At 52.0% G+C, this 26,291-nt stretch overlaps 1 long non-coding RNA gene across 1 annotated transcript; it reads right to left on the reverse strand.

The window, feature by feature from the left end:
* Positions 1-17,614: 17,614 nt before the first annotated feature.
* On the reverse strand, positions 17,615-19,544 carry LOC142827166 (uncharacterized). Its single transcript, XR_012901641.1, has 2 exons — positions 19,051-19,544; positions 17,615-19,002 (listed from the first exon to the last, which is right to left on the reverse strand). It is a non-coding gene; the product is annotated as an uncharacterized LOC142827166 (long non-coding RNA).
* Between the last annotated feature and the right edge of the window lie 6,747 nt (positions 19,545-26,291).

Here is a 26,291-nt window from a genome sequence, read left to right on the forward strand (position 1 = left end):
TAGATCATTTTCCCAGATGTTTACAGGGGTCCGAACCCTTTCTAAAATAGACAAACTGAGCCGGGGTCCCTTTAGGGAACTGCCCTGCTTGGACCTCTAGTTACCCATACAGGAGGGCTTCATACACCAATCACGCAAGGAGGAAATTCGGGTTCGTCAGAGCGGTGCCCAGTGCAACACAAAAGCAGCCCACAGGCTACTGCCTCAATCGCCCTTGCGTTCACTCCAAGGATTTTATCCAAGGTGCGGTGCGGCTGCGATTGTGCAGATTCCAGTCCCACAGACCGCGGGGACAGGAGCCCCTTGGTCAGCCAGTCCCCGGACAGGGACGGCTCCCAGACTCACTCACACCACAGGGAAGACGGATAGACACAGACACAAGACAGTCCTCAGTCCGGACAAAACAGAAATAATTACCTCACCAGAGTCCTGATGTTAGATCCCGGGATCCCTACCAGAACAGAGCGGGAACCAACAGGTTCGATGGCGTAGACTTCGCTGTGGTGTGCGCCTTTCCATTCTGGCAGAGGACCGCTCGGGCCAAATGCCCAGGTGACGGCTACCACCGCCATCCTGCAAGATGGTCAGCCTCAGCGAAGACCGCGGCCATCTCGGTAGAACCTCCAAATTGTCAAAGTCAGACAGGACTCTCAGATTTGTCAGACCGCTCTGTTTACTTAGCGAAGCTGCTCTGCTAAATTAACCCAGACAATGCGAGTGCCCTTGATTTACACAGTCAAAAGAAAGTCAAAATTAACAGGATTAAAAGAGGGGCGAGGCTAGTCAAGTATCTTCAATTTTGCTTTCCCAACACAATGGAAACATAGTCCCCGATGGATGTATTGCTTGAGTTGGGGAATCCCTGAGGCAATCAGATTTTTACACCAAATCTGCCTGTTCTCCCCCCATGACTGTGTACTCCTGGGTACAGTGTTATTCTGGGCATCTACCCACTCCCGCTCTCCTGTAGAATACTGACTACTAAAAGGAGGAAAACAATCCTCATCCGATAATAGTATCTTAAATCTCTAAAGTAGAAAGGATAATATAGTAGTTAGAGACTGCTTTACTAGGTGCTAGCTAACTAAGCTTAATCAGTTAGTATTGTTTGGCTTACCTCTGCAGGCACGCTTCAAGATTTTGTAGTGTCTCATTTCACTCAATACTGGAAAGGATTCCCCTTTGTGAGAGCTACAGGGCGCCAGGCTCACCTATAGGGCTTTGCTGGCATTCCTACCTCTCAGGATGTACCTTGAAGCTCCTGGTGGTGGCCTGTTTGGTAACAGTCTGGTTTGAGAGTGCCACCTCGGTCCGCCGAACCTCGTCCTCAGGCGTTTTATGTCTAGGTTTCTTCTTTCCGTGTGGCCGCTAGCCTGTGGGTCTACTCCCGCAACATTAAACTGCTTACAAATCACACATGAATTAGATACCCTTGCAGCTTCTAGGTGCACGCTTGGGGTGTACCATTGTTTTAGGATCTGTGAGGCCACCCCCCTTTTGCTCAGGTGTCATCTGATGAGACACCTGAGCAAGCTGCCATGAGAGATCTTGGGGCAACTGGGCAGCCATCAGGCCCAACCATTATCCCAGCTGGGGATAAGGAGCAGCCTGCTTTCTCCCAAAGGTTTCTCCCTGAAGGTTGAGCAGCTTGCTGTAGTTCTAGCGGGTCCTGCAAAGAAACAGGGAGAGAAAGAGAGACCAGAATCTGAAAGGGAGTCGGAGGTCCATGTGCTGCTGCGTGCCTGGCCATTTCATCAGCACTCCCATTACCCAGAGAAACAGGATCCGTAGCACCTGTGTGGGCTAGGCAATGGGTAATAGAGGGATGTGGGGAGCTGAATGGCATCAAGAAGTTGGGAGATAAGGGGACCATGAGAGAAAGCGGAGCCAGAAGAAGTAAGGAAATCTTGTTGTTGCAGACTGTCCGGAAGCTAAAAGGCAAAGTTAAAGGGATAAGCTTGTGACCCTTTCCAGCAAGACATTTTAATACAGGCAAGGTACCAGTTTTACACCCTCTCAGTTTTTCTAGCAATTAACACATCATCAACATACTGAACCAACACAGAGCTGCAGGGAAGAGGGATGGCATTAACGTCAGCTTTTACAAACTTAGAAAACAGAGTAGGCTTTCACAATAACCTTGGGGAAAATGTGTCCAGGTTAACTGACGACCCTGAAGGGAAAAGGCAAAGAGAAATTGGGAATTCTGATGCACCGGAATAGAAAAGAAGGCAGCTTTTCAATAGAATCTTTTTGGCTAGCCATAATGCTCTCATTCTATTTTGGGGGGGGGGGGGCATCCTCCCAGAGGCACCAATAGTCCATCTGGTTAGGATGTTTTTCCTCGAGGAAAACTCTAAGATAGAAAAGCTTTTCTAAGTCAAAGCTACCCTCTAGTGGCCATTTTTTCTGGGAATTCCCCTGAGTATTGCCATTCCAAATGCTTATTAATTTCTTAAGTCTTCGTTTCAAAGCTGCCGGCAATTTCCCTAGCTGACTGTAAATTCTGATCATCTGAGACAAGGGAGTCCCAGGCTATGAGAAACTTTTCCCCTCAGTCGGAGACATATATATGAGAGAGAGAGAGAGAGAGAGAGAGAGAGAGAGAGAGAGAGAGAGAGAGAGAGAGACAGAGAGACAGAGACAGAGAGAGAGAGAGAGAGAGACAGAGACAGAGACAGAGACAGAGACAGAGACAGAGACAGAGACAGAGACAGAGACAGAGAGAGAAATCCCACCCAGGCTAGCACTGTCCTGTCTAAGGACAGCACAGGAGCCCAACAGTACTACCCTCTCCAAGCATAGCGTGCAAGTCCACACACACAGTCAGCTTCACTCATTCCTTGTGCCGGCGGAACCGCCCTTGCTTTCGGCAGCTGTTCAGTGACACTGACAGTACCGGTGCGGCTGCGGTCCCGTTCCGGACTTCACTCACTCAAAACCATGCGCTTGGACTCGCCACCAATCGGTCAGCAACAAAATCCAACCCCTCTTTGGCTACACCCAGCATTTTCGTTTTAAATCTCCCTCAAGCCTCTGAAAATGTTTTGGAGCAAAAGAGGACTCTTACCTCCAGCCGGTCCAGCTGGCGACGAGAACAGGGAGGCGGACGGGGGGATTTTAAATGGATCCCTTACCCTTCAGATGCGCGCTGTAGTCCGTTCCCGTTCCCCGGCGTCAGCCTTCCCAACTGGAGTTCCTAGCCATCCCACTCCTGGCACCAAATTGTTAGGGAAATCTCGCTCCCCTGGGGTACAGAGTCCCCAGAAGGGTCCGAGGCTGGAGGTCAAAGCAGTGAGGCAGGAGAGAAATCTAGAAGGAAAACTTGATTATGCATGCAGGCAGGCTGACAGCTACCACAGTGAGAACACCAGCCGCCCTGAGAGAGTTTTAGGGATCCTTCGTACAGTATGTTCAGACAGTTTAATTGTTGACGGATATGTTAAAGAAAACAAAGTCTCAGCAGAAGTACTCCGACATTTGTTCACACCAGAAGCGCTAGAAGTAAGTTTTATAGTACAAAGGCACATGATTGCTTTGTAGACTCCTCACTCAGATTACGTGCCTTTGTACTGTAAAACTTACTTCTAGCGCTTCTGGTGTGAACAGAAACGTCTCAGTACCCATTTCCTGACAAGTCCCAAACAAGCAGAATACACATGCTAAGCACATAGCGTCATGCTCACCAATCCTGATCAAGGCAGGCAGACTTGCCCTGTTGGCCAGGCAAGGTCAGGCTCTCTGGATCTTAGCTGTTGCACCTCACGGTCGTGCAGGAGAAGCCTGGCAGCTCTGGTCCTGGAGCCCAGTAGTTCTTCCACCAGCTCTTCCTTGTTTCCCTCTGCTCTTCTTCCAGCCTTCTGCTTCTATTGCTTTGGGGACCCCCCTTTCTAGAATGAAGCCTGACTCCTGCTTAGCTATACCGTCACCCATTAGTTTAGGAGAGTTTACTAACCAATCCTAACAAAAAAATTACCTAACCACTCATACCCCACCCCCTTCATTGGTTTACACCCAGCAACAAACTGAACCAGACAGCAGACAAACAGTTACAAGCCAGACAAACAGAAAAGTGAGGCTACTTAACCAGAGACTGCGGATTCCACCACCTCAGTTACTGAGAAGCAGTTTCTTGCTGGACAGAATGGGGTTACTTCGGTTCTCTTGACCCATCTGGAGATCCGTATCTTTATCTGGTGACAGCAGGACAGCTATTAGCACAAAATCCCCTTCTCATCTGGCTGTGACTCTACATTAATACCATTTAGATGGAATGGGACTCTAGGCCTTACAGCTAACGGCTGCTGCACTTCAGTCTGGCTGCGGAGGAAAGCTTTGCTTCAGGCCTTCCAACATGGCTACAGAAAAACCAGATCGTTACGCGAGACAGGATACCGGGCTAGAGGAACCTTGGCTCTCACCCACTATGGCCCTCCTGATCTTCTTAGCAAAGTGCCCCCCGCCCAAAGCCACGCCTACTCAGGCTCCCCGCCCACCTTTCCCAGGCAGACTCCCTTTCTTGGCTGCTGCCCTGTTCGCTGCTCACCCCGTTCCCGCCGGCGGCCTGCGTTCCAAGGCTGCTGGCTCCAAACCTGCCTCCATTCCAATGACTCCAGATCGGAGACCTGCAAAAGAGCACTCCCAATGCACCCTGTGAAAGACTCCCAGCAACCAGCACCAGTGAGAGATGTGGACAGAAACTGATACTTACCACAGCCAGCACATAGGGAAGCGTGGCTCTTGCAGTGCCCTGCACGCTCCTATTGGACCTTTCCCAGTCCAACTCCTCTGTTGGCTATGCAGGCAATTCTGCTGCTGACTTTCGACTACGGGTCCTGGACCCAACGTTTACTTGGATACTTAGCCCAAGCAGCTTACACCACAGCACCCCAAAAGCCATACTGACCGCGCTCCTACTGCCCTCTTGGCTGCTCACTGTCCCTCCTGGCTCTGCTCCAGAACAGGCACCCGGCTAAAACCTTGCCTCCGATCCAACGATCCCGTACGGCGACCTAGAACAAAGCAGCGAGGCTTGCTTACAGACAGATACTTAGCCCAACCAGGACATAGTACAGGCCCACCAACCACCACATTCCCCCCAGATCCTCACACCTTTCCAGACAAGCTCCGCGGTTGGCATCTTACTCCGTTCCCTCTGCCTGCCAGCTCCAAGCCTCCTCTCCCATCCAATCGCTCCTCTTGGACCACCTGCAACAAAGCATTGCCAATACATCCTACCAAAGACTCAGCAACCAGCACCAGTGAGAGATGTGGACAGACACTTGGACACTTCGCCCAACTAGCTCACAGAAGAGACCCCCCCCCCAAAAGCCACACTTACCGAGCTCCAATTGGTGCTTCCCCAAGGCAAGTTCCACGGTTGGCTGCATACTCGGTTGCCTCTAGCTGCCAGCTCCAAGGAGGCCCGGCTAAACCTCGCCTCCAGTCCAATGAGCCCTGGAGGACACCTGCAAGAAAGCACTCCCAGTTTCCCCTAGTCAAACATTCCCAACAACCGACAGCAGTGAAGCAAGCGGATACTTAAGCCAACCAGCTGGTAGCACAACCCCTTAAAAGCCACACTCACCTAGCTGCTGGAGATTTCCCAGGCAAGCTCTCTTCTTGGCTAGGCACTCAAGTTCCTCTCTGGCAGCCTCTGATTGCAAGCTTCTGGCTTCACAAGACGACCCAGCTCAAAGTCCTCCCGCCAATCCAATGAGAGCCCCTGAAGGGCCACCTGCAACAACAAAGAGCCCCCCAAAAGCCACACTTACCCCACCTCCTCTCGGACTGGACAGAAAAACTCCCCGGTTGGATGCTTGCTCAGTTATTTTTTGCCAACCGATTCAAGAAGGATGCCCGGCTCAGAGCCATGCCGCCAACCTAAGAATCCCTGCAGGATGACCTGGAACAAAGCACTCGCAATTCACCCTCCCCACAGATGCCCAGAAACCAGCACCAGTGAAGCATGTGTACAGACACACCAATACGTAACCCAACCAGCTCACAGGGAGAGCCCCACAAAGCCACACTTACCTCGCTATTGGATATTTTCCAGGCAAGCTCGCCTGATGGCTATTCAATTACGTCCATTTCTGGCAGCCTTTCAGGTGAGGCTTTTGGCTCCAACAAACAGACCCAACTTGAAGTCTTGCCACCAATCCAATCCAATGAGCCCCTGTAAGGGCACCTGCAACCAAGCACTCCCAATTGACCCTGTTCAAACCCTCCCAGAAACCAGCACAGCAAAGCATGGGAACAGACACTTAGATATGTAGCCCAACACTTTCAACATTCCCCCCCCCCCCCCCCCCGTGCCCTTCAAAACCAACACTTACCAAGCTCCTCTTGGACATTTGTCGGGAAGGTGCCAGATTGAAGAACGAGACCTGGCTCAAGTCGTGCCCCTCAAAGTTTTGCGGCCAATCCAACAGGCCCTCGTAGGGCCACCTGCAACAAAGCACGCCCGATTCACCCTCTCCACACACTCCCAGCCACCAGCACCAGCGATGCACGTGCACACCCCCAAAAGCCACGCTTACCGAGCTCCTATTGGACCTTTCCCAGGCAGATGCCTGTTGGCTTCTTATTCCGTTCCATCTGGCTGCCAGCTCCAAGAAGGCTCAGCTCAATGCTAGCCTCCGATCCAATGACCTCACCTGCAACAAAGCACTCCACATTTACCCTCTTCCAACTACCCGTGCAACCAATACCAGTGAACAAGGCGGACAACGGGCACTTGGATATGTAGTCCAACACGCTTACACCACCTCCTCTTGGTCCTTTTCTAGGCAACCTCACCTGTTGGCTACTTACCTTTGGCCAAGAGACACGAGAAGAATGCCCGGCTCCAAGACTTGCCGCTAATTTAAGGACTCCTGTTGGACATCCTGCAAAAAAGCACTCCCAATACACCCTATTCAAAGACTACCAGCAACCAGCACCAGTGAAAGATGTGAACCGACACTCAAATACCTTCTTAGCTCAACCAGCTCACAATAGAGGCCCCCCGAAAGCCACACTTACCAAGCTCCTCTGTTGGCTATTCACGCCAAGGTCCTTTAGCTGCCCTTCGTGGAAGAACGTCTGGTTCAAATCCTTGCCTCCAAATGCAAAGTCCCCTGTTGGACGACCTGTGAAAAAAGCACTCGCTGCACCCTAGTCAAACACTCAGCAACCAGAACCAGTGACAGATGGGGACACTCGGCTATTTAGCCCAACTCACAGCACAGCTCCCCTCCCCGCAAAAGCCACACTTACCTGACATCCTACTGGACCTTTTCTGTGCCAGCTCCAAGAAGGACACCCGGCTCAAAAGCCTGCCACCAATCCAATGACCCAGGCAAGATGACCTGGAACAAAGCACTTGCAACTCACCCTTCCAAAGACTCCCACAAACCAGCACCAGTGAAGCACGTGTACCGACACTCCAACACTTAGCCCAACCAGCTCACAACATCATCCCACAAAACCACACTTAACGAGCTAGCGGACATTTCCCACGCAAGCTTGCCTCCGTCTGCTTGCTGTTGCCCGTGGCTCCCAGCTCCTGAACTGAGGCTCATCTCCAAGGCTTGCCGCCAACGCAAGGAACCCCTGTAAGACCACCTGCAACAGAGCCCTCACAATTTACCCTATTCAAACAGTCCCAGCAGAGCAAAGCATGTGAACAGACCCTTAGGTATGTAGCCCAGCCCTTTCCACTCCTCCCTACCCCCAACACTTACCAAGCTCCTCTTGGACATTTGTTAGGAAACCGCTCTCTGGCAGCCGTTGGTGTAAGGTGCCAGACTGAAGAACGAAACCCGGCTCGACTCGTACCGCTCAAAGGCTTGCGGCCAATCCAACGAGCCCTTGTAGGAGCACCTGCAACAAAGCACGTCCAATTCACCCTCTCCAAACGCTCCCAGCCACCAGCGCCAGTCATGGATGCGCACAAACATTTTATATGTACGCCCCCAAAAGCCACACTTACCGAGCTCCTATTGGACCTTGCCGACACCAAGGCTGCTGTTGACTATTCAGGCAGTCGTCCTTAAGCTGCCTTTCGTCTAAGGGTGGCCTGGCTATAAGCCTTGCCACGAATCCAATGAACCCCTGTGGGACTGCCGGAATCCCTGCAGGATGACCTGCAACAAAGCACTCCCAGATCACCCTATTCAAGTGCAACCAGCACCAGTGAAGCATGTGCCAACACACCTGGATAGGTAGCCCAACCATCTCACAGCCCAACTAATACGTACCAAGCTCCTCTTGGACCTTTCCCAGACCAGCTCCCCCTGTGGCCTGCAGCTGCTAGCTTCCAAAAGGATGCCCAGCCGAAACCAAAGTTCAGCCCAAGGACCCAGTGTGACAACCTAGAACAGAGCAGTAAGAAACATGTACAGACAAGGAGATGCAGTACTTAGCCCAACCAGCTCACAGTACAGGCCCCCCAAAGGCACGCTTACCCCAGATCCTCTCAGACATTTCCAGCAAACTCCCCTGTTGGTTCTTCACTCCAATGTCCTTTAGCTGCCTTTCATGTCAGGGTGCCAGATGCAAGGAGTACGCCCGGCTCAAAGCCTGCCTCCAATCTATCCCCCTAGACAACAACCTGCAACGAAACACTCCCGACCACCAGCACCAGTGAAGCATATAGACCGAAACTTGGATACTTAGCTCAACCAGCCCACAGCACAGCTGCCCAAAAGCCACTTACCGAGCTCCTACTGAACCTTTCCCAGGCGGATGGATGCCTCTCTTGGCTTCTTACACCCTTCCCTCTGGCTGCCAGCTCCAATCCAACGAGCCCTGTAGGACCACCTGCAAGAAAACACTCCCAAGGCACCCTATCAAAGGTTCCCGGCAACCAGCACCAGTGGAGGATGTGACCAGACACTCCAACACCTTCTGAGCCCAACCAGCTCACAGTAGTGGCCCCCGAAAACCCACACTTACCAAGCTCATCTTGGACCTTTTGCAGGCAAGCTGGCTATTTGCTCTGTTGTCCTTTCGGGTAAGGGTGCCAGACGCAAGAAGGACACCCGGCTCAAAGCCTCAACTCCAGTCCAATGACCTCTGCAGCTTCAACTGCAACAGAACACCCTCACTTTTCCTTCTTCCAACACTCCCTGCAATCAATACCAGTGAACAAGGTGGACAGATAGTTAGATATTAGCCCAACCACCTGGGAGCATGGCCACTGAAAAAGGCACTTACCCAAGCTCTTCTCAGAACTTTGCTTCCAATCCAATGACTCCTGTTGGACCGCCTGCAAAGAAGCACTCCCAAGGCACCCTAGCAAAGGCTCCCAGCAACCAGCACCAGTGAGAGATGTGGACAGACATTTGGACACTTCACCCAATTAGTTCACAGAAGAGACCCCCCCAAAAGCCACACTTACCGAGCTCCAATTGGCGCTGCACCGAGCCAAGTTCCACGGTTGGCTGCGTACTCGGTTGCCTCGGGCTGCCAGCTCCAAGGAGGCCCGGCTAAACCCTCGCCTCCAGTCCAGTGAGCCCTGGAGGACACCTGCAAGAAAGCACTCCCAGGTTACCCTCGGCAAACATTCCCAACCACCGGCAGCAGGGAAGCAAGTGGATCCTTAGGCCAGCCAGCCGGTAGCACGGCCCCTTAAAAGCCCCACTCACCAGCCGGTGGAGATTTCCCAGGCGAGCTCTCCTCTGGGCGAGGCCCTCAAGCTCCTCTCTGGCAGCCTTTGATTGGAAGCTCCTGGCTTCGCAAGACGACCCAGCTCAAAGTCCTCCCCGGAGCCCAGCCCGCTCCCGGCAGCGCCCCCCGCCCCGAGCGCCTCGGTTCCCGGGGCCGGAGCTCCGGGCTCACGCGGCCAGACCCGGCCGGCGGCAGAGACGCGCTGAGCCCGCCCGCGAGCAGGAGGCACGAAGCCGTTTCTGGAAAGGCCCCGCCGCTGCCAGAGCCCGCGCCGCACGGACAGGGCGAGACCGAGGGACAAACCTGCTCCCGGGCCAGCGAGACGCCTCGTGCCCCTCCCGCACCGCGCCAGGCCGCCCGCGCGGCCATGAGTGAAAGGACACGCCCCGGAGCGGGCCTTTTTATACGCTCAGCGCTGGGCGATACCATCTGGCCGCGAAGTGCGGGGGGGGGGGGAGGGAAACACGTGCTTCCAATTACCTCGCCCCGCCCTTTTCGGCGGGTGGGGCGTGTCTCGCGCCTGCGCGGTGAGGGAGCCGCGGCCGAAGCCGGGCGGGGGACTGGGGAGGGGGAGGGGGAGGGGGGTCTCCTCGCGCGGCTCAGGGCGAGTTGCTGCCGAGCGCGTGTCCCGGGCGCTGCACGCGGGGTGGTGACAGTGGCCCGGGGAGCGAAGCGGCTGCAGGAGGCCGGTGCAGCCCCGGCTGGGGAGAGCGGGGGCCGGGACACGCCCCACGAGACGCCCCGAGCGCGCTCGGCAGCCCCGCTGCAGCCTCTGCCCGCGCCACGGGGCGTTGCTGCCGCCCCCTTCCCCGGGCCGGGCTACAGGTGCAAACGGGGGCGAAGGGGCGGACACGGGGCTTCACGGCAGGGCCCGGCTTTGGCTTCTCCGCTGCCGCTGAGTCGCTGATTCGCCCTCCCGCCCCCGGCCCGCGCTTGGCTCGGACCTTGCGCCCCCTCCCCGCTGCGCCCTCTGGTCCTCGCACGAGTCCGGGCCGCGCCCGCCCCTGCCCTGCTGCTGCTGTTTCGTGGCTACCGCGCCGAAGCGCCGAGGGCAGGAGCAGGGCGGCTGCTGGCGAGTCTCTCTGCCCCCCTGGCGCTGGCTCCCTTCCCCTGGCCGCTCCCAGCGCCGCGTTCTCGCGGGCGGAGCACCCAGTAATACCCAGCCGCGCGGGCTAGTGAGCCCCCTTCCCGCTGCTCCGCTCCCAGCGCCTGCTGCAGCCAGAGCCTGCGGGCGGCCGGGGGGAGACGCACCGAGCCCCCCCCCCCCAGCTCCCCGGCTTCCTGCGCATCGCTCCATCCCTGCACAGAACGGAGCGGAGAGAAAGTCCAAGCCAAGAGCTGCGCTGAGAGCTGGGACCAGAGAGCCGGGCAGCGCTGCCTGGCGGGAAGCCCCCGCTCCAGCTGCTACCGGCCCCTCGCCTGCCCCGCCCACATCCCCCTCGCCCCGCAACGAGGGGACTCGGCCTTGCTGCTCCGCCGTGCGGGGGGGGCTCGCAGCGCGCACCAGCCTCCCAGCTCCCGGCCCTGCTCCAGGGGAGCCGGACGCGCCGCGGGCTCTGCGGGACGAAGCGGAGCGATCTGCGGAGCGTGTCATTGTGTAGCCGGGAGGGTTTTGCCCAGTTACTCGCTTACAATGGAGCCGGCGTTTCCAGCCCTAATATTGCGCCATTTCCGCACCTCCGAGAGGCGTCGCGGGTAATTCGCCCCCGCCCCGTCCTGGCCGGACCCCCAGACTCGTCCCCTCCCAGGCCCTGCACCTCCACCTCCAGCCCCCTCTGGCACCCCCCTTCCTGCCCAGACTGCCCCCTTCACCGTGCTCCAGTCCCCTCTGTCCCACCCGGACCCTGAATCTCCGCCACCCCGAGCCCGCTCCTGGGGCCTCGTGTATCCCACACGCCCCGCGTGGTTCCCTGGCCCACGGGGTGACTCAGACCCTTAGGGCCCGAGATGAGAACAGGTGAGCTCTACAGGCTAACGTGAGCCCAGCTGGCTTTAGCTCAAGTGCTAGAGGCGCCTGCTCTAAGCGCCGGGGTCCCTGCTTCAAATCTGTCCAGTTTCAAGTGGGGGCTCCTCTGGGGTCTCTCATACTCAGGATGCCCTTGCTCAGCTAGGGGAAGTGTCCTTAGTGGGTGCGGTTCACTGCCGCTTGCAGTGGCACTTAGGGGTAGAGCTCGGTCATTCTTCTCTCCCCCGGTCAGTGGTCTGAGCCAGGGGTGGGCACGAATTTTGGGAGGGGGCCACGTTACAAATTTCAGAAGAGGCTGCGGGCCAGCACGGAAGGGGCGGGGTTCAGACCTATCCTGCTGGGAACTTTGCTTGGCCTGGAATCCCTGCCCCCTGACTTCTGGCCAGTGGAAAAGAACCAGGAGCAGAGGAGGGGGCCGGTGATACTTTTTAAAGTCAATAACAGTCCTTCTTCCAGCAGCTTCACTAATACATAAATGAAAGGTGCAGCTCTTCCCTTTCAGTGCAGGGGCCGGCAACCTCTCAGAAGAGGCCTTCTTAGATATCCCTTATTCACGGATCCGTGTGCCGGGGGAAGAAGCGGGGAGGGGAGGGCAGGGCAGGGCAGGCTGGGGCCGGTGACTTTATTTTGTAAACCAGCTGCAGCTAGTCAGAATGGTTTGATGGAAATCATGAAACAGATGAAGAATTTTAACATTCTCCTGTTAGTTTATCAAACTTCCTTTTCAGCAAAGTAAAATAATATGTCCCATACAAAAGGTTTCAGTATTTTCTTTATTTAGGGCAAGGGCGGTGAACCCTTTTTGGGTCGGAGGTCACTGACCCACAGAAAAATGAGTTGGGGACCACACAGGTGAGAAGAGCAAACCTCCTCCAGAACGCCCCCTGCTCACTGATGTGGCCCCGACAGACACTTCACTCCTCTGGTGCTGCAGCCTCAAGGAGTGGCGGGAAGGGAAGAGGAGGTCTGAGGTTCAAGGCTTCCCATAGATGAGATTTACTTCTCTGGGGTCCCGCAGTTAGTGGATTTTATGGACCCCCCCCCCTTAGGCTCTGGGGTAGGAACAAAACTGAGGGGAACAGTGCCTGAGACAGGGCTCCAAGCAGGTAGGATAGGGAAGGGGCGCAGTATCTGGGAGGGAGGTGGGGTGCAGAAGCAGGCTGGGAGTAGGGAGTCTGGCCAGATGAAGGGAGCAGGAACAAGGGAGGTTGCGGTGTCTGGCCAGGAGAGAGGGTGCAGGAACAAGGAAGAGTATCTGAGCAAACTGGGGCTGCTGGATCTTGGAGGGGGTCAGTGCATGGGCGGGGGACCTAACCTGACTTGGTGCCCTCTTGCAGAAACAGCTGCAGCCACGCTGTCCCAGTCGCCCCAGAGGGACGTCCTGCTGCCCTGGCAGTCCGGGGACCGGCCCTGGGGGCCGGAGCTGCCACTTCCACCCAGTTCAGGGCCGGCCCCAGAGGCGCCAGTGCCATGGCCACGTGATCCGGGGCCCTCCCCGGAGGCCAGAGGTGCCCCTGCTGCGGCCACACGATTCGGGGCTGGCCCCGGAGGCGCTGCTGCCACAGGTACGCAGCCCCAGACTGCTGAGGAGCTCCAGCCCCAGCGCTGCTTCCTCCCACCACAGTCTAACCTGCTGCAAGGAGGAGAGAGCGCTCTCCAGCTGCTGCGCAGGAGAGGCGGGGCGGGGCTGAGCTTCCTCCCCCGTGCTCCTGAAAACTGGCACCCCGGCCTTGCGGGCCGGAGAGGCTTTTGCCCGTCCCTGGCCTAGCCTGAGCCCTGGTTGGCTCTGTAGCTCAAGTTGTAGATGCTCCTGCCCTAAGCTTCTCAGGGCCTAGATTCAAATGCACCCAGTGGGGGTTACAAATGGGCATTTTGCTTTTTCCACTTTCCGTCATAAAATCGCTTCTAAAAACACAACGACAAGATACAGACACAGACTATTTCTCTGGCCGGGAGGAATGATTCAGAATACTCCCCTCCACCCTGTCGTTGGCGGGACCTCCCTTTTACTTTCCACTAGGGAGGGAGATGAAAAAAAAATCTGAGCCAGAAGGGGAGCATAACCCACGTTCGCTCCCCTTGCTCTTGTTGCCCAGCTGATCCCGGGCTCCCCACGGCCTTTCCCCGGAACCCGGGATCGGCTGGGGAGTCCGCAGCTGACCCCGTGTTCCAAGCAGCACTTAATTAATGACTTTGAAACTCAGCAGGTAACTGCTACATATAGGGTCTCTGGGCTGGGGGGAGGTAAAATAAGATGTCTGAGCTCAGACCACTTACTGGATGCTGCCTGGCCCACAGACAGGCAAGTAAAGACAGAAAGACTCCCCTCAGCCACCCACGTGAAGGGCAGAATCTTTTACAGTCTCTAACAAATTACGGGAAGCCTCTGACTGCCGAATGAATAGGGGAGAGCTCCCTCCTCATTAAGGGTATGTCTACACTACAGCACTAATTCGAACTAACTTAATTCGAATTAGTTAATTTGAACTAAGCTAATTCGAACTAGTGCATCTAGACCTAAAAACTAATTCGAACTAGCATGTCCACATTGAGTGGACCCTGAACCGAAGTTAAGGCTGGCCGGAAGCAGTGCCGGCAGGGCATCAGGTTAGGACTTAGAGTGTGGAGCTGCTGTCTCAGGCTAGCCGAGGGCTGTGCTTAAAGGGACCCGACCTCCACCCCGGAGAGACAGTTGTCAGGGATTCCCCGCTTGCTTGTCTATCTTGATGAGGGACAGCAAAGCAGTCCTGACTTGGAGTGCCCTGAGTGCCCACACTTGGCACATCACAGCACTCGGCCATCAGCCCGGCTGCACTTGCCGCAGGCTGCCATGTGGGGGGGTTAATCGGGGGGCTGCAGGAGAGCCCCCCTGCCTGATGTACAAAATAAAGGACACGTGTGTTCAAAAATAGAAACTCTCTTTATTTAACAAAACTGGAGGGGGGGGATTAGCATCTGGGGAGACTGGGAAAAGGAGGTGGGAGAGGGGAAGAGAGAGGGTGGAAGAGGGCTAGCAGGCTTCAAACTAATAAAAGAAAGTTCTTCTTCACAAAGCAAATAGTCAACCTGTGGAACTCCTTGCCACAGGAGGCTGCGAAGGCTAGAACTAGAACAGAGTTTAAAGAGAAGTTAGATAAAGTCATGGAGGTTGGGTCCATGGAGTGGCATTAGCCAAGGGGTAAAAAGGTGTCCCTGGCCTCTGTTTGTGGAAAGCTGGAGATGGATGGCACGAGACAAATGGCTTGGTCATTGTCTTCGGTCCATCCTCTCCAGGGTATCTAGTGTTGGCCGCTGTTGGCAGACAGGCTACTGGGCTAGATGGACCTTTGGTCTGACCCAGTACGGCCATTCTAAGCTCAGGGTCGGGGGTCTCACTGGACCACCTTGATTTTCATGCAGACCTGCTACTGGCATTGCATGTGGCCTTTGGTGGCCAGGCTGGCAGCTATCGTGCCCTAGACGGCCACTTTCCTGTGCCTAGTGTGGAGGTTGTGGACGTTGGAGGCCTCCCCCCAAACCTGGATGAGGTCCACGATCTCCGCACTAGACCAGGTGGGCACCCACCTCTTGCCGCCCCAGGCAGGCTCCTGGGAGCCGCCAGCCTGGTCCCGGGAAGAAGCGGAGTGCTGGGTGGCAGCGGGTGGCGGGCTCGTGCCGTGCCAGGTGCAGGGTCTGCGTAGCACTTTAAAGACTGAGGACTTTTAATCTGAGGAAGTGGGTCTGGCCCACGAAAGCTCATCACCTATTCAACCATCTTATTAGTCTTTAACGTGCTACACCGTCCTGTTTTTTGTTTCAGCTCCTCATTAATGTAACTGGTTTTGAAATACTCTTCTGGATTCAAAAGTTCTGTCAAAAAAAGCCACGAAAGATGGGCAGTTTGTGGGAGCATGTGTTGTGGGCTCATCTCTCCGACCGGCTACACACCGATACCTGATGGTTTGGATTTGCACATTTCTAAAATGTGGATGCAAATCTCTCTGTGGACATTTATTTTGCAGTAGGTGAGCTTTAAGGCTAGTCTACACCTAAGTCTTAGATCAAAATAGCTACATTGCTAAGGGCTGTGAAACATTTGATGTCCTCTGCCACGTATTTGGTCAATCTAACACCTGCTGTGGTCAAAGTTAGGTCAGTAGAAGAATTCTTCTGTTGACCAAGCACCGCCTCTTAAAGAGTGATTCCATTACACTGACAGAAAAACACCTTCTGTTACCGTAGACGCTTCCTAAGTGTCCAGACAAACCACCACTCAGAACTGCCCGCGGAGAGTTTGGCACCTGGGACCATTAGAGCTTATGGCAGGAGCTGCTCCAGGTTGAGCTATAGAGCCAGCTGCTGCTCAGCTTAGGCTGCAGGGCTCATCCCTTCTTCTCGTTCCCTGTAAGCGGTCTAAGTATCACTACACGGGACAGTGAACCGCACTAGGGCTACATCTGCACCGAATGCTTCTTTCAAAATAGCTATTCGGGCAGAAATACTCCAAAATAGTTTATTTCGAAATAGCACGTCTACGCTACAGGGAAGCCTCAAAATGAGTCCGAGGCCGGCTTCCCTAACGTGGACGCGCTACCTCGATTGAGAGCTCCAGGTGGCACTGGGGAGTAATTACTGTGAATGGCCCTGGGGTGCAGCTATTTCGAAATAGCAGCGGTGGAGCATCTACACTACTGCTATTCCGAAATAGCTATTTTGGAATAGGCGCTCTTCTTCGTGGAACGAGGTTTACAGAAGTCAGAAGAAGCCGTTCGTTATTTTGAATTTATTCCGAAATAACCCTGCCGGGTAGATGCACCCTAAGGCAGTGTTTCTTAACCCACCGGCCGTGGGCTGCTTGCAACCCGTACGACTTCCTCAGGGTAGCGTGGATGCAGCCACATAATAAAGAAAGAGCTGCATCTAGACTGAGAATCACTACTCCGAGGGCACGAGGCTTGCTTTCACTGGGCTGGCGTCAGGCTTTAAGGACTTTATTGTATGCCTCTGTGATGACTGAATGGACTGTGCCAGAGGAGGCTGTGAAGGCTAGGACTATAATAGAGTTTAAAGAGAAGCTGGAGAAATTCATGGAGGTTAGGTCCATAAAAGGCTATTAGCCAGGGGATAAAATGGGGTCCTTGGCCTCTGTTTGTCAGAGGCTGGAGAGGGATGGCAGGAGACAAATCGCTTGATCGCTGTCTTCGGTCCACCCTCTCTGGGGCACCTGGTGCTGGCCACTGGCAGTAGACAGGATACTGGGCTAGATGGACCTTTGGTCTGACCCAGTACGGCCGTTCTTATGTTACTCCTTGGGTGTAACAACTTGCCAGCTGTCTACCCTGGCCGCTTGAATTTGCGCAATAGCACTGACTTTGTAATATACAAAATCAGTGCTTCTTGCACAAATACTTTCACGCTCCCGCTAGGGAAAAAGCCCTCTTGCGCAAGAATGCTTGCTCAAGAGGGCCAGTGTAGACAGGGAAGAATTGTTTTGCGCAAAAAAGCCCCGATGGCTAAACTGGCGATCAGGGCTTTCTTGTGCAAAATCGCGTCTAGACTGGCCCCGGATGCTTTTGCGCAAAAGCATCCTTGCCAATCTAGATGCTCTTTTGCGGAAAAGCTTTTCCGTTAAAAGTATTTCCGCAAAATCATGCCAGTCTAGACGTAGCCTAGGTGTGTGAGTTACACTTACATCTTACCTAGACCCCACACCCCACTCCAGCCTGCTCCCCAATGGCAACCTACAGCACACTGAACCCCTTATTTTTGCCACACCCCAGAGCCTAGGGTACCATAAAATCTATTAATACCCCTGGGCCCCCGAAAAGTTCATCTGGACATTTGGGGAAGCACTTAGGCAGGGTGGGTAACCTCAGGGCCAGGGTCCAGATGGAGCCCCTCACTTGCCTAGATCCAGCTCCCAATGCTCAGGGTTTCCCCCTCCCACAGCATTGGGGAGCCCGTGCTGGTACCAAAGCCCCTTACCCTGTCGAAGCAAAAACACGCTCCTCTGTGTTTAGGCAGCTAACAAACAGCTTTATTAATTAATAAAGCACAGCATGAGCCAAACGTGGTCACAGCAGAGCCGGGCCCAGTAAGGCTGCTAATACAATCAATCCTAGTATCTTTATACCCTTAGCCAAACAGTCTGACGTCAGGGCATCTAATTACAGAAATCCTTAAGGCTTTGTTTTTCCAAATTTAATTATCAACAAGATGGCGGACAGGTACGAAGGAGTACATCTCCTGTCCCAACCAGCCCAATTAACACATACCAATAGCCCATCCTGTAGGCCTCTTCTCACAGGGTGACAGAAAGCTCACTCTGGTCTACGTGCTTGAGAGAAAAGCTGAAATGGTTTCTGATATACAAGATGGCTTCTAGCTAAATATGAAAATGGTTTCTACAGCTTCTACATCTCCCCCCTTTTAGCCTTTTAAAGGCTAACCTTGAAACCATTTTACAACTCTATTTCTATTAAAGTATTTATGTACATTTTTTTGTTCCTTTCTCTGCTCATCCTATTTTAACATCATGAGTTCTACATTCTTTTTTGTAAGGGTCTGTCTTGTGTTTTCCAGAATACAAGAAATACAGCATTTGATTAACAAGAAACAGCAATAAGCACAAAAGAATATAGCCAATACTAAAACTACTCTTTGCAAAATCCAAGTTCCTACATGTCTAAACTAGCCTCCCAACTAATCCCAGAGGGTCCAGTCTTCCTCCTGCCTTAGGCGTTCCACAGTTCTTTCAATCTCTGAGGCATCTTCCTCTACTTCTTTGCTGGTGTCAGAAATATACCCACAGTATTCTCTTCTTACTAAGGCACAAACCCTGCCCTTACTAGCTAGGACATAGTCTAGGGCCATCGGTTTGGGCTTTTTTTTCCTCACCCTGGCTCCTGAACCATTACATGTCCAGCAGTACTTTCCAATTGGGGTCAAGGCTAGGCGGATATACCCTGGGTTAGTAAACCTTTTATCCTGCCAAGTATCATTTGGCTTAGTTCACTAAACAGTGTGCTATTCATTTGAGTGTTGTTTAGTGGGACTGGAATCATTGGGATGCCTCCTTCTGAATGTACCGGACTGTGAGCACATATCTAGCAACCTGTGGAATTAAATTCTTGGGAAACTTGGTTCATTAAAAGCATAAACACATTTGAACCATGTAGGTTATAACTGCTAGTTTTAAAAACAAGATTAAGCATAAGCTCAACATGAATTGTTTGTCCAGCCTCATGCTGGCTGTTCTTCAGGACTTCGTAGTTTGCTTCACCTATCGCTGGAAGGTTCTTCTGGGCCGCAGCTGGTACCTTAGCCTTGGGGTCTCAGGCTCGTCTGCTCTGGGCCTGGATTGCCGGTACCAAGCCTGCGCTGATCCTCGTCTACTTCTGGACCTGGGTCTCTGGTACCAGGTCTGTGGTGATTCCCATCTGCTTCTGGACCTGGGTCTCTGGTACCAGGTCTGTGGTGCTCATTGTTGGGGCCAACCTCTGTAGGGGCCGGAACGGGTTTGCAGTGGGATGCGTGAATCCAGGTGGGCAATCCTTCGCACTTTCCAGCAGTACGGGTGGTCAGAAGGACTTGGTAGGGACACTTTCACCTGGGTTCCAGGGCAGTCTTCCGCTGGTGAACTTTCACGCAAACCCAGTCTCCTGGTTGTAGTTTAAGGCACGGCTCAGTCGGGGCCTCTTGGAAGGCGTCCTTAACCTGTGAATGATAAGACTGTACACACCTCATAAGTTCCTGTTAATACTTGACTATGCCACACTTGTTAAAGGAAGCATCAGCCAGGTTAATTTCTGGGCTGCTTTACAGTCTTATAGGTTGGCCACATGCAATTTCATGTGGACTGAGTCCAGTTTTCTGATTAGGAGTGGCTCTCATGCTCATTAGGGCAATCGGGAGTGCTACTATCTATGTTAAGCCAGAGTTCTCACATATTAGTTTTAATAGCTACTGTGATGTCATCATGTTTCCTGCAGGGATAAGCTTCTACCCATCCCAAAAACAAGCAAACAATAACCAGCACATTATTCAAAAGACTGACATTTAAGCAATTGAATAAAGTCCATTTGTAAATTCAGAAATGGTCCCAAAGGCGGAAGTCTGGTTGCCGGAACTGTCTTTACAGGTTTACCCACGTTGTGGGCTTGGCAGACAGGGCAAGCCAGACAGTAATCTTTGGCTGCTTGGGAGAATTTGGGAGCAAACCAATTTTGTTTTAAGGATTGCTACCATCCCCCCCCTTTGCTAACGTGCGACAATCCAGGGAGCACGGGGGCAAGGTGAGGTAGCAAGACCACTGGGGCAACAATGTGGCCATCAGAGCTGCACCACAAGTGGTCTGGGCGCAAGGTGCACCCTGCCAGTCTCCACTCCTGCTTTTCTGATTCTGGGGCTTGGTTTCGCAGGAGGGCCAGTTCTGAAAGAGACGGCGTAGGAGCTGGCGATGGTAGGACAGAAGGGAAAAAACAGCAGGTAGAGGAGCAGATTCCGCTACATTCCAGACAGTACAAACTGCATAGCCTGCTACTAAAACTCTACTAGAATTATAAAGGCAAGAACCATTTATATAAAGCACAATGTTAAGATTATTCAAGGGACTTAAATTATTCTTTCATTAGAACAACAATATTGTACACACAACGTTTGAAATACATATATCACAATCAAGACACACAAGACAAATCTGGACAGAACACAGAACCATGGGGTTTTTTTTTCCCTTCGGTTAATTTTCATATGATATTAGCGCTTCTTGATGATCTGAAAGACAAAGAAAACATTTCTACCCACATTGGGGTGGTGCATTATATTTTAGAACACTTTTTCTTTACAGATTTTTTTGCTACCTTTTGATCAGCCTGCTGTTACCCAATGGTATGCTTTTATTTTGAACACTAGCTTCAGAGGGTTTGAGTAAATTACTTCATTATTTAATTATTAAGTTAAAGGTGGCATGCCTCAGTTTCCCTCTTGTACTGCAGACCAGGCTTTTTTTTACTGCCACAGAAACTCTTAGAACAAGGTGCTTGCTAGTTACTATTCCAGCAAGCAAAAAGGTTTTCCTTTCCTGAAAAGAATCACATGCAATGTTACAGACTTACTTATGGGGGACAGTGCTCCCCCCCCCTTCCAGAACAAACAGGCAGTTTGCAGACACACACAACCTTGGATCTGAAAGCAAGCCAAAAGTGCTATCAGCTCAGCCTTGAACAGAAACACTGTGAAGTTTCTGGGCTTGGATTTTTTTAAACAATAATTAGGTTCCATGGAAGACACATTTAACCCTTAGGGTGCAGGTTTTACAAATTTACAATGTATAGATTCTATTCTTTTATGCCGTTAACCAATTAAGTTTCAGTAGAATTCCTTACTTTCCCTTTAATAGATTTAACAAAGTGTCTGTAGCCAAATGTTTAACTTGATTGTTTCATTGCTAAGGTGATTAAAAGAGGCTGCAAGAAACAAGGAGTCATTTCTTAAAGCAGGGTTTTTTTGTTTGTTTTTTTCCCTCTCCCTTAAGATTTGGAGGAAAACTTTCTTTAAACTGTTAAACTTATTTTAAACTTTGTGTTTTGCTTTGGATCGGGCAAGTTTGTTACAGGAGCCCGTGTTTTCAAAGGGAAGAGCTAATTCCTTTCAGTTATTTTTCATGTTTCCTCTCTATCTGTGTATGCGTTATAAAGAGGGATAGAGGGGTGATGTTGTGCCAGATTTTCCCCCCAAGCTTGGTTGATATGGGTGTGCCAACTGAGAATTTTATTTTCTTTTTTTTCCCCCACTTTTTATGCATTATTTTGGCACAGAGGTGCTGCAGCAACTTTTAAGTTACCTATCTTACTGCAGGGCGGATTTTTGCTTTTCTGAGCTTCACTTTTATCCCTCAGGGCTTTAATTTTTCTTGTTTTCAAATTTGTTAAATGCTTACAGGTCCTTGGACCATTATGCACGTACATGTAGTACACAGGGGTGCCTTTCGGCAGAGTGGGGGGTGTTTAGACTAACCCCCACTTAAATTAACTTTACACACTCCAAAGAAAGAGTCCGCCGGGTCTAGAGTGTCAGACCTTAGCAGCTCATGAAATAAGGGGAGTCGTCACTCCCTCACATATCCGCTGAGTCTCGAGGTTCAGCTGACGCGCCCCCCCCCCCTTTGCGTTCAGAGCTCCCTCGTGGGAGAGCCCTGGTGCAGCTGGGATCAGCTCAAGTCTCAGACCTATGCAGCGGCATTCATTCTTCACTCGTTACATTCATACTCATTTTCCCACACACAATTTTTTTTCTCCTTTTTTCACATTTTTCCTTCAGTTTCCACATTTAGATGCATCTTTATTTATTGTCCAGTTCCCATGGGTTTCTATTAAGTGACGCTGCCCTAAGACACCCGGCACTTAATATCAGACTTCATTAGGATCCTATACCAGAAGGCACTTATCATAAAGGCACTGGAATTCCTGTAGACTGACCTACCCCCATTTTCTGCGCACGCTTAATTCTGTAAGACACCGAACCAAAGTCCGCCTGCTTACACCATATTCTGCAAGTCACCGAATCAGAATCCGCCTGCTTGCTCTGCGAGTCACCGAATCAGGATCCGCCTGCTTGCTCTGCGAGTCACCGAATCAAGAATTCACCTGCTCGCACTGGTCCCCCCCCTTTTTTGTTGCGAAGCACTGGACTCAAGGTCCACCTGCCTCGCAGGGGTTTCCGGCACCTGCCCCAGCCCGGCAGAACACCACGTCCTGGCGCCTGGAGACAGCCTGGCGGAATGGGGCACTATGGCCTGGGATTAGCCTCAGAGGTCAGTACTACGCCCACAAATAACAGAGCGAGACAACAAAGCTTCCCCACAGTTCCGTGTGCCGAGACAGAGTAATGGCACCACACCAGCTTTTAGCGTCCAAACACAGAGGGTCCAGCGCATGGCTGCCTCACTAGAGACACCGGTGTGCCCTTTTGGAACTGTGACACATAAGACAGGCCTAATAGACAAAGACAGACACAGACAAACAAAAATGTTAGCCGCTCCACAAAATTGAATTCCGTAGCTCCCCTTACCCCGATGGCCGGCCGTCACTCCAAATCCCAAGCCCTCACTAGGAGATTTCGTAACAGGTATCTCCTTACCTTTTATTGAGCGCTCTGAGAGGTTTGGAAGTGGAGTGCCGGTCCGTCCATACGGGCAAGTGGCGCGTTAGGATTCTCGGTGGAACCTCCAAATTGTCGAAGCAAAAACAAGCTCCTCTGTGTTAATAAAGCTGTTTGTTAGCTGCCTAAATTAATAAAGCACAGCATGAGCCAAACGTGGTCACAGCAGAGCCGGGCCCAGTAAGGCTGCTAATACAATCAATCCTAGTATCTTTATACCCTTAGCCAAACAGTCTGACGTCAGGGCATCCAATTACAGAAATCCTTAATTAAATTTGGAAAAACAAAGCCTTATCAACAAGATGGCGGACAGGTACGAGGGAGTACATCTCCTGTCCCAACCAGCCCAATTAACACATACCAATAGCCCATCCTGTAGGCCTCTTCTCACGGGGTGACAGAAAGTTCACTCTGGTCTACGTACTTGAGAGAAAAGCTGAAATGGTTTCTGATATACAAGATGGCTTCTAGCTAAATATGAAAATGGTTTCTACAGCTTCTACAACCCCCAACACCTCACCACGGGGCTGAAGCATAGAAAATATTCCCACCCTGCGGGTGTGGGTGTGCCCTTCTCATCTCTGACTGAAAAAAGCCAAGTTGATACAGTCCAGGGGTAATGGAACCTATAACCAAATTGGAATAGATAACCCATCCAAATTGCCAAACTTGTGCATATCCTACGAGTGGAGGGGGAAAAATGCCTCTATTTGTCTTTCATGTTCGGATTTCCTGGCTGAATTTTTAATTTTGACTTTTTCTGCTTAAAACCAGGAATAAGGGACTTTTCGGTAAAGGCTTTATTTTCCAAAAGATCCCCGTCTAGACTGGCGCTTTTTTCCCAGCAAAGCCAAGAGCCGAGCTGGAAAAAAGCGGCAGCCATGTTCATGCAAATGGAGCGGGGAAAATTTAAATCCCCGCTGCCTTTGCAATTCTGACTTGGCTCTTCTGCATCCCTTTTCCAGAAGATTGGTGCAGTGTAGACACAGCCTTACAGTGACCATAATAGAATAACATTTAACGTTCCTGTGGTGGGAAGAGCACCTCAGCAGTCCAACACACTCGCATTTAATTTCAAAAAAAGGGAATTACACAAAAAGGAGGAGGTTAGTTCATCAGAAATTAAAAGGTACAGTGACTAGAGTAAAATCCCTGCAAGCTGCATGGAAACTTTTCAAAGACACCAGAATGGAGGCCCAACATAAATGCATCCTATTTTTTTAAAATTTGGGGTAAGAGACCTAAAAAAGAGACATGGTGGCTTAACCACGTAAAAGAAGCAGTGAGAAATAAAAAGGCATCTTTTAAAAAGTGGAAGTCCAATCCTAGTGAGGTAAATAGAAAGGAACATGAACACTGCCAACTTGACTGTAAAAATGTAATAAGAAAAGGCAAAAAAAGAGAGAGGAACAGCTAGCCAAAAATTTAAAAAGTAAAAGTACATTAGAAGCAGGACGCCTGCTAAAAAAACCAGTGGGCCCATCGAGATACAAAAGGAGCTATGGAGGACGATAAAGCCATTGCGGAGAGACTAAATGATTTCTTTGCTTCAGTCTTCAGGCCTGAGGACGTTCGGGAGATTCCCAAACCTGCACCGTCCTTTGTGAGTGATGAATCTGAGGAAGTGTCCCGGATTGAAGTGTCATTAGAGGTGGTTTTGGAACAAATAGAACAACTTAACAGTAACAGGTTCTCAGCCCTCCCTCCCTCCCTCAGTTTATTTCATTCAAAGAAAAATACAGTGTTTGGTTCCTTCAACTCAAAACAGGTGTGTTTATTGAGCCTGCAGGGAAGGGGGGGAAGGGATAGTGGAGCAAGGCCCAGGCCCCTAGCAGGGAGGCCCTGGGGAAAGTTACTGGGATCCTTAAGAGAAACTCTCCCTCTGGGCCTCCTGGATGGGCACCCTCAATTCATGGGTCCGGCCGATGTCCACAGCTACTCCAAGACCCCCCCTTTGCAGCCAGTATCCGCCACCCTCCCCCTTCCTCTCCACAACATCGTGGAGGCACCCGAAGGTGCGCTCCACCTGGATTTGGACATTGAATGGGGTCCAGTTAGCCCGCGTATGGGGAGAGGGTAGGCCCCGTCCCCCATGATGCACAGCGGCATCTGCCTATTCCCAACCCCAAAGTCACACCAGGGGAAGAACGTGCCAGCGTCCAGCTTCTGGAAGATGTTGGAGTTTCCAAATACACAGGTGTCATGCGCCCCACCCGACCACCTGACAGAATTGTGGAAGCCATCAGTTCGGAGGATATTTGGGATTCAGCTACACGTCCAATTAGAAAAGAAGAAGAAGAAAAGACCCAACAACTTGGGAGTGAACATTAAGCAAGCGAGCGCCCTCGCTACTAGATTTGTGTCTGCTTCTGAACAGTAGTATCACATCATTGCCTTTTGTGGGAAAGAGGCAGCCGGGGAGAGAAAAGGGGACCTTTATTGAGGAAACGGTGGTAATCTTTTTCCCCAATAAAGAGGAGATTTTGATTGGCAGCGCTAGAGCTGTTCACCAAAGCTGAAGAGCCCATACCTAACCCCTAGGAACGCCACATCTCATGAACATGCAAATACACAGGAAATCTCTGCTAAAATCAAAGGGCCTTTGATGATTCAGGCTTCATGAAAGTTGTATAAGATTTCAGTGCCGTCTAGCACAGCTGGTCTTGCATTGAAGTGTGAATCAGGGCGAGTAACATCGGCACAAAGCAGGCTGCCGTCTTCCGAAGCTTTGAGCAGGCAGGGTGCTGAGCACCAGAACTACAGCTAGACAGAAGGGTTCAATTCAAATCATGAAACAGATGAAGCATTTTAACTTCCTCTTGTTTAATCAAACTTCATTTAAAATAAGTAAAATATGGTGTCCAACACAAAAGATTTCAATGTTTCCTTTATTTAGGGCAAGGATAGGGAACTCTTTTTGGGCCAGCGGTCACTGAGCCACAGAAAAATCAGTCGGGGGCCACACAAGCGAGAAGCACAAAACTACTCCAAAAACCCCAGCGCTCACTGATGTGATCCTGACAGACACCTCAAGGCTGGGGCACCAGCCTTAAGAGGGGAGGAGGGAGAACTGATGTTCAGGGCTACCCCTAGACCAGACTTTTCTAGGGTTCCAGAGTTAGTGGATTTTTATGGACCCCCCCCCCCCCCTTAGGCTTTGCGGTAAGGACATAAGACAGGGCTGCAAGCAAGTAGGACAGGGCTGGAGTGTAGGATCTGGGAGGGAGGTGGGGTGCAAAAGGCTGGGAGGAGGAACAAGGGTGGGTGCAGTGCCTGGCCAGGAGAAGGGGGTGCTGGGCCTCAGGGGGGAGAGAAAGGATTGGGAGGGAGGGGTCTGTGCATTAGGGGGAGGCCTTACCTGACTTGGTTCCTCCTTGCAGCAACAGCTGCAACCACGCTGTACCAGCCAACGTGGAGAGAGGGCCTGTTGCCCCAGCAGCCACAGTCAGGTGCAGGTCCCATCCAGCACTGACACCTTTGGTGCCTGCTGAGGAGCATCAGCCCCCAGCCCTGCTTCCTCCCACCGCAGCCT

The sequence above is a fragment of the Pelodiscus sinensis genome, chromosome 2, assembly GCF_049634645.1.
Source record: "Pelodiscus sinensis isolate JC-2024 chromosome 2, ASM4963464v1, whole genome shotgun sequence".
In the NCBI taxonomy this organism is placed as follows: domain Eukaryota; kingdom Metazoa; phylum Chordata; order Testudines; family Trionychidae; genus Pelodiscus; species Pelodiscus sinensis.